We start from the raw sequence: 8,966 nt of genomic DNA on the forward strand, positions 1-8,966 counted from the left end.
ACTGCACCGCTGAGTCGGTACTAGTCTGTCAGGTGCCTTGTGACAGCAATTCTTTCAGAGAGAATTTCCTCACTGTCTTGGGAAGCACTGCTGATTAACCTGCTTAAAATAACATGAGGTAAAAAAAATATTTTTGCAAAAATTTTAAAAACTGTATATATACACACACGGAGTCTGAAACCGCTTGTCCCGAGCACGGTTGCGGCAAACCGGAGCCTAACCCGGCAACACAGGGCGCGAGGCCGGAGGGGGAGGGGACACACCCAGGACGGGATGCCAGTCCATCACAAGGTACCCCAAGTAGGACTCGAACCTCAGACCCACCAAAGAGCAGGACCCGGCCAAACCTGCTGTGCCACCACACTCCCCGATATATAAATACGTATATATCTATATAAATATCATATATATACATACATATATTACATATATATATATACGTATATATACATACACATATATATCTATGAGAGGTCCAAGTGAGGGGTATATATATATATATATATATATACACAGAGGCTTCTCGGCCTACGATGGTTCCACTTAATGATTTTTCAACTTTGCGATGACGAGCTGCCAATAGATATTCAGTAGAAACTGTACTTTAACTTTTTGAATTTTGATTTTTTTTCCCAGGCAAATGATATGCAGTGTGATACTCTCTCGTGATGCTGGACAGTGGCATCGATCCATATCTCCCAGTATGTCACACGGTCTCTATACAGATACCCCCCTGTATCTACATTGTGTTTTGTGCATCCATAATGTCAGAGAAACACTCATCTGTGTCTCCTGCCACTGGCGGTGGGAAGAAGAGGAGGGCAATTACTCTTGAGGAGAAACTCAAGATAACTGCCCAGCATAAAGGCAGCAAGCCCACAATGGCCATCGCCCGTATGCTAGGCTATGATGTTCGGTAGGTTAGGTGTATTAAATGCATTTTCAACTTACGATGGGTTTCATGGAACGTAACCCCATCGTAAATCAGAGACCACCTGTATATATATACGTATATATATATACATACACACACACACACACACACACACACACACACACACGTGTGTTTATGTACAGTATGTATGTAATTTTACCAGCTGTCACTGAAACTCAACACAGGAAATTTGTACAATTTTTAAAGACAAATTTTCTGCGTATAACCACCAGACTTGAAAATGCAATGTTCTTTGTGATTTATTTGTTTTTAAGAGGTTGTATAAATGGGTGTAAATGTATGCAGTTAGCAAGAGGGTGAAACTGTGTCATACAGGTGCGTAAGAGGTGCTGTCGGAATTGCAGATATGTGCTGAAGTGAAAGTGGGGAAAGAGCAGGACATTAACCCCCGTTTCCATGGCACTACTAGTCAATACCCTGTCCTTTCATACGTGCCAAATGTTCCTTGAAATAGAACAAGTTTCATGTCATTTTGGTAAATTGTCCCCAGGAGCGTTCGCTAAAAACAACTTTATATTCTTTAATAATTTGAAGACGCACGGTATGCACAGTAGCGCCTGCTTTGGGGAGCAAATTCTGCTTCGTCAGCCGTTTCTCTTTTTTTCTAAGTTTTCCTTTTTTTGTTACTGCCAAAAAAGTACCAGAAAGAAGCCGGGTGGTACTGTTCCCGATTGTTCTAGAACAGGAGAGTCTGTCCGGATGCGCTTTTCTCTGACCGAGCTTCACAGTTAGGACTCGGGGTTTAGTTCTCATGCCCTGCATTCTGGGCTCCTACAGGACACTGTCCACAGCCCAGTTTCCTCGGGAAGCTCTTGTGAGGCCGGGTGGTCTTGCGTACAGGCACGTAGCTGCTGAGGTTTTAACGCCTCTAATGGAATTCGAGCGAAGGGAAGCTGAGTAGCCTGTTAAGTGCTCCTGGCTGGACGCCCACGGACACTAATGTTCTCGAAGAGCGAGCCCTAACAGGTGACCACCTTATCGCAGGGCAGCGAGAGATGCAGAGTGTGGAAAGCAGCAAAAAGGCACATTATTCCACTATGCTGCATCTGCTCTCATTACCCAGTTGCTGAGCAGGAGCATTCTGTGGAATTTATGACAAAGCTGGTATGAAACTTGTTGTCGGAATGATATATTTCATTTGGAGGGTTGGCGGGTGGGTGCTTTGTGCGTATAAATGCCACTTAAGAAAGAAGGAAGTCAAACTGCGGCTAGATCCTCTGTTCCCTGCGGCGAGATCTAAGGGCTCAGGAGCAGTTAGTGTATGTTTTTTTTCAGTTGCTTAGAATGCACGTTAACGCAACGGTACGGACACGGTGAGCAACGATGGAGCCCGCGTGCCAGGTATGCGCATACAGAGCTCACTGTCCCCGGGCTGCTGTCACTGGGCCGCCCGCCCCGACTCTGCCAGGGGCATTTAACAAAGTGAGCGTGGGGGGGACCAGGGTGCGTGCCAGGTGATTCCAGAGGAAAGCCAGCTGTGGTCCATCTCTCTTGAATGACAGGGGGAAACGTTCCGCCGGGGAAATGTGCCAATTAACCGCCGTGTTCTTTTAACTGATGGATGTCAGTGTGAATGTATATAAAGGCTGATAATTGCCAGATGATCTAATAGAAAGGAGAAAGGTTAAATCAATTGCGCCGGGCGCATAAATCATTTTAAGAGCGTGAATGGTGTTTTAATGTTATGCAGCGGTGGGGCAGCGGTCGAGTTTCCAGCGATGAGACCAACATTAATGCTGGTGTAAGCAGTCGCCGCGCCGCACGACGGAAATGAGCAGTTAACACCGTGACAGATGTTGCTGGCGCAGGGATCTTTTTAAAGATACTTCCGACGTTGTCGAAAGTCGTTTTAAATAGAAACTTCGGTCTCTGCCAGAGCGGGAGGCCTTGCTCTCTGGCGTTTTCGCAGGGGTGGTGGCGTCACGGTGCCCTGCGCCTGGGGGGTTCGAGGGCTCCCGGGACACACATCACGTCCTCACCCAGAGGTCCCTTTGGCTGTTTACTTCCCTCAGGCACCGAGATCCTTTGCATATTTTGCAGCCAGATGTGCCGTTCGGCAAACACAATGGGAATTAGGAACCTTTTCCAGTTGACACAACATTTTTGAAATTAAAATGTCCACGAAGGTAAACTAGAAATATCCATTTATGCTGGTTTCATGGTCCTATTTATTTTTTTTAAATACTTCTCCATTATTTAAAATACAATCTGTTTGTCTTAACAATGACTTTATTATCATATTTTACATTTCACAGGCTGGAATTGATTTTTCCAGCTTCTTGCCTTCAGGAACGCCCGACCAGAAGCATGTGTCATAAGTAATAAATGCATAAATGTTGCACAGCCTCTGTACGTGGAGTTTATTTCATTTGCGGTCTTGTGTTTACATCTAGTAGTAGTCGTGACAAAGCCCAAAACTGGCATCTGGTTATGCTGTAATCAGCACCGCATCTTTGCAAACAAATGAAAAATATTCACATTAGGCCCATGTTCCAAGTAAACTTAATTCTAGGGTGGCCTGATCAAAAATAGCTCCGAATAGCATCATCTCACTACACCCCAAAGAAGGCATCTGATATTCCTAAAATAACCTCCTTCATTATGCACAACGTTTGGAATAATCCCAGGCTGTTGTTAACACTGTATTTCCCTCTGGTGTCTGCAGGCTGCATTCAGCATCAAATTAAACCAATTTTGAGCCACCCGCTCTTTTTGTTCTGGCCCGTCGATCTGACTGTAAGGATGCTAAAACTGATATCTAGCGTTTCATGAGTTATGAGACATGTCTGGACATGTGCCAGAATAAATGTATTCCATGCTGCCCGTGTGTTCTGTCATGTTAAAATTATTATTACAAGACATGCATGAAAGGTCGGCAACGTTAATGTTTCGTTCACATTATAGAGGCACGCGAGCAATTTGAACACTCCTCAAAACTACGCTGCGTTTTTATTCCATTATCTTTCCAGTTGCATCTCTGCTTAGAATTAGAGCAGTAGTTGCCCATGGAGGATTTGAAGAGACAACCTGTTCCAGAATGTTCTTTGTGAACAGGATGGGAAGAGACTGAGGAAGTGTGTGCACTGTGAGCAGAGCCTCTGAAGTGAACGATGTCAGGGGGGGATCTATTGCGCAGGAAAATACCCTAATTGTGGCATCAGGTCAAGTTAAATGAGTAAACTATCCGCAGGACTTTGACAGGGTACAGCATTATCATGAAGCTACGGTGGGGGGGGGCTCACATAGACTCGACTCGGCACACACGGACACACACAGTAAGAGCTCCGCTCGAAGATCGTTCAGACAAAGGTGCGGTGGCGTAGGCGTTGAGGTGTGTCATCACAATTTCGATAGAGGACTAATGTCACCGAACGCTGGAACTGGGGCCTCAGTATTTTCTACACGAGAGCCTCCTCGCATGTCGCTAACACAACAACCCTCGCCACTTACTAACCTTCAACCCCCCGGATGCAAGTGCAGTGTTAGCAGAGCATCCGGCAAGTGTGCTAAGATTCGAACCCGGGTTGTGGGAGGTCAGCTGCTGGGGTGTCCACTGAGCTTCTCACCTTCAGCTTTCCATTCAGCTGTGGTTTTAATGTCCTTGTGACTCTACTCGTGATGGGAACCGTCTTGTCTGTTTCTCCCACCTTTATAGGACACAGAGCTGTAGGGCGTTGCCACGGGCGCTGAAGGAGCCTGAGGGAGGTAGAAGTAATCAGCGACAAATGCATATATCTTGCGCACAACACTGCACATAGCCTCAAAGTACTTGATAAGGGCCGGGATATTGTTAAAAAAACACCTTTCGCTAATGACCTTGTTAATTGCTCTATAATGACTGGTGTTCCAAAACAACGAGAGGACACTCTTGTGCCATTATTACTGTAAAACACTTCATTAGGGGAGCAAAGAATCACATGATAAGAACAATTACAGTAGTGTCACCAGGAAGAAGTTCGGAGTTTGTTCAACACGGGGGAAAGTGAAAGCGGTCTGGGGCACTGGGGACAATTGTTTGCTGCCCATAATTTCTTTAAACTGTTATGAAAAGATTGGAGACAAATACCGTACATACTTGAAATGGGTTACTATGTTTTCATGACCTCCCCCCCCCCACCATTGAGGAATTTCTTCCTTTTGTCATACAGACCACTAACAAAGTGATCTTGGGGGATGCGTGTGACTTTGCAGGTAAGTTCATGTCCATTTTGAGCTATGACTCACCATACTGTCGCCATGTCTGATCCCATTTTTTTTTTTTATGAAAATCCATCTTACATTTTCCCACTTATGTTACTGTCACGGTAAACCGGGACGGATGGACTCAGGTGCAGGGTTGTTCGTCTGGATTCAGAGGATCGGGCAAGTTCTCGATGTCGCGGACCAGCGGGTGGTCAGTCAATCGGCGATCAGGGTCAGAACGAAGATCCATGAACGTGGTCGAGAAACAAAGCAAAGGGTCAACAACCAGAGAACGTGAACTGAGAACTGGAAATGAGGGAGGAGTCACAAGGAAGGGCGGTTGTCTCTGACGAGATTCCGCAAAGGTATGGGAGCTGAGGAGGGTCTTTAAAAGGGTGAGCGGTTAATCTGGTGCTGGAGCAGAGTCAGGGTTTGTCGTCTGAGATGTGGGCGTGGACGTGACAGTTACATGGTCTGCAAAAGCTCTGAACCTCAGGACTATTTGTAACTATCACATGGAAAGCTTTCCAAGTGTTCACATATATCCACTGATCATGGAGAGAATAATGTAACAAAAACTTAGTTTATTTTATTAGTGAGCCATAGGGGGAAAAAAATCTTGTTTCGCAAAGAATTGGCTAAATGGTTAATACACACACACACATTTTCAGAACCGCTCGTCCCTTACGGGGTCACGGGGAACCGGAGCCTACCCGGTAACACAGGGCGTAAGGCCGGAGGGGGAAGGGGACACACCCAGGACGGGACGCCAGTCCACCGCAAGGCACCCCAAGCGGGACTTGAACCCCAGACCCACCGGAGAGCAGGACTGCGGTCCAACCCACTGCGCCACCGCACCCCCTATAAATGGTTAATATAATACAGTATACAATGTAAATTAAATAATTATGGTTTTGCATATTGTATTTTGTCATTTGGCATCTCAAAATTCTCTTGGCAGTTAATGATAGAAGCCACTTGCATGGATATTATTCTTTTTCTCAGAGCCCATTAGTATGGAACAGCACAGGTATTTCTATGGCGACCATAGCTGTCCATATCCACATATACAGTGACCAGCTTTTCAAGACTGTCTTGGTCAAATTATTTATGATTTCTCACAGAGACAGTTAATTTAATGAGCATTATCATCAGCTAATGGGAAATATAATTAGTCAGATGAAGAAGATTATCTCTGCATAATTAGCTGTATCTGTCCGCTTCGATTAAACTGATGTAAATTAGGAGTTTGTTGTCTCACTGTTGATGAGAATGGACTTTTGGGTCTGTGCTGTAATGAAAATTTGACACATTACAGGCCCAAAATGATGAGAACAAATCTGTACGGCTGCAGACTCTCTGTTGAGAACTTTCCTGGTACTGAAGGATGGGAATGTTCCGGTTTGACCTGACTTAGTTTTTTTTTAAAAAAAAAAGAAAAAAGAAGTCTTTCAAGACATTGAGATAAAAAGGAAATTTCACAAGTTTTGTCTGTAGACGTGTTGCAATTACGCACTGCAAATTATATCAGCCCAAAGACTTCTGTTTCTGTCAAAAACATGAACAATCAAACGAGTAACAAAAAGCAGGAGGGGTGTTAACTAAAATAAAACATATTGCACAAGACAGAGACAAAATAATAAACACCTCTGAAACTTGCTTCTCCCCCCGAAATTAATTATATTCTTCAATATTGCCCAGAAAACTGGCAAATTTTTTTCCAGAAAGATCCAGTCCCATAGTGGGCCTCTGATTACTTATGCATGATCACTGTAGTGTCTTATTTCCAGGGCAGAGGGTTGAAAGGGGACAATTTGACTTTTTTAACCTGTCTCTCCTCATCCGTAACAACTTTTAAAAATAACATGCTTAATTCCCGGCTTTCGCACCCTAATTACTGTCCGCATAGAATTTGATAACGTTGAGGGGAGAATGATTGCAGGAAGATTACTTTTAACAATAAGCTTGTTCTATTCTCAGTTTCTGACTTCAGGTCTGTTGACTTCAGGTCCTTTGGATACAAACGCACTTGTTCGGTAAGGACTGACGGATTTAGAGCAGAAAGCCTTACTTTGCTGGAGGTCACAGATGGTGCGATAAGAGATGGGATGCTTTTTGGCTGATGAACACACGTCTCTTGTGGCCACTGCTCAGGGCTGCACAATAGACACGTTGAAGGTCTTCAGAGATCACCAGAGCCTTGAGCGTCTCCACCAGCCCTGCCTAACCCCCCACCCCCAAGCAGTCCAAGCAGACATTAAAGAAAACACACTGGGTTCGTAGCTAAAATAAACACACGCACTCATGCTGATGCTTTCATGACAAAACTAAAGTGGTACTGAAACATACAAACAGGTGCTTGTTTATCTGCCGTGGTGGGAACTTCCCTGTGACTCTCGCCTCGCTCAACGGGAACATTTATGTAATTGTTAAGAAATGTAAATTTAAACATGTGCAGCTTTTTCAAAAGAAAAAAATCCTGATGACTTTTAAATATGTTTTTGAGATCTCCCCACATGGAATACACTGCAGACCCAATAAAAGGCAGACGGTGGGGTCCAAAGCCTCATGCCGCATTACAAGGGAGTCCGTGTTGTAACGAGTTTCCGCTTTCGACGAAGGTTGAAGAAAGCTGAACTCCAGTTTGCTGCTGAGAGAAGATGAACATAAGTTAAAACAACACGTGTGTGTGCGAAAATAAGTGATACACCACAGCGTACTTACTTTGTAATTACTAATAACACAGAACACAGTACAATTCAACAATTCTCGTTTTTATTGATGACCACGATGTAATGAACCAGAGTTTCCACATGTGATGAGTTTTGTAACATTAAATGCACTTCCACACAAATTACTTAATTACACAAATTATCAGCATCAGTCTGTTTTTGTTGTAATTGTGGAAATAACGAAATAGGAGTTTACAAAGTTGTTTTTTACGAGTACATGAACTAAACTTACTGATTACATTGTAGTTTTAGTAAAAAAAAAATTAAAATTCTAGGCCCTAGGATGGACTGTTTTGTGGTCTCACCTTCCTTTTTTGGCGATTTCAGTGATGGACTTTAGATGTAGGATGCGAATCCTGTCCGGATTTTCAAACTCTAGTCATCGAAGCGCAGTATCCATGGCTGTTGGAGCCTCGGTCACTTTAGGAGGTGGAGGAGGTGGAGCATCATCTTCATCACTGCTATCATGAACTTCAGTTGGGAGATGAAGACCTAATGCATTCGCTGCAATGGTCTCGCCCCTTAAACATTCATACGTCAGACATTCGTCATCAATATTTTGCAGATTAGTCACATCTGCAAAGCGTTGCTCAATGAGTCAAAGTGGCATTGTTTTGTAGCAAGATAGCGAAGCTAAATCAAAAGATGGGGGAAAACAAAAGGGTTTTTGTAAGACTGTCGACTTGACGGTTTTCGCGAATTAGTCTCCCAACATCTGAGCAATTTCAGGCCGTACTGTTTTGGAGCAAGAGAGCAAAGTTATACCAAAAGATGGTGGAAATAAAAGGCTTTACAACATGAGTGACAAAAACAACACAGATCTACTAGAACTCATTCAAAGGGTTTTTCACAAAATGTCAACATTTTTTATTTTTCACGTAAGTCTGTGTTGTGCTAATTGCTATATTGCATGACTTTACCTTCCGACTTTCAGAAATGTGTCCAAGCTCTGACTGCGTTATATGCAATCCCGTGTTGTATGAAATCGCATTATATCACATCTACAGTGTATTTTTCTTTACGGGAATTGGTCAGGTATTGTGGGGACCAAAGAATATTACCAGTATTTATAGAGAAAATCAGGGAGAAAAATTGTA

The sequence above is a fragment of the Scleropages formosus genome, chromosome 21 (assembly GCF_900964775.1).
Source record: "Scleropages formosus chromosome 21, fSclFor1.1, whole genome shotgun sequence".
NCBI lineage: Eukaryota > Metazoa > Chordata > Actinopteri > Osteoglossiformes > Osteoglossidae > Scleropages > Scleropages formosus.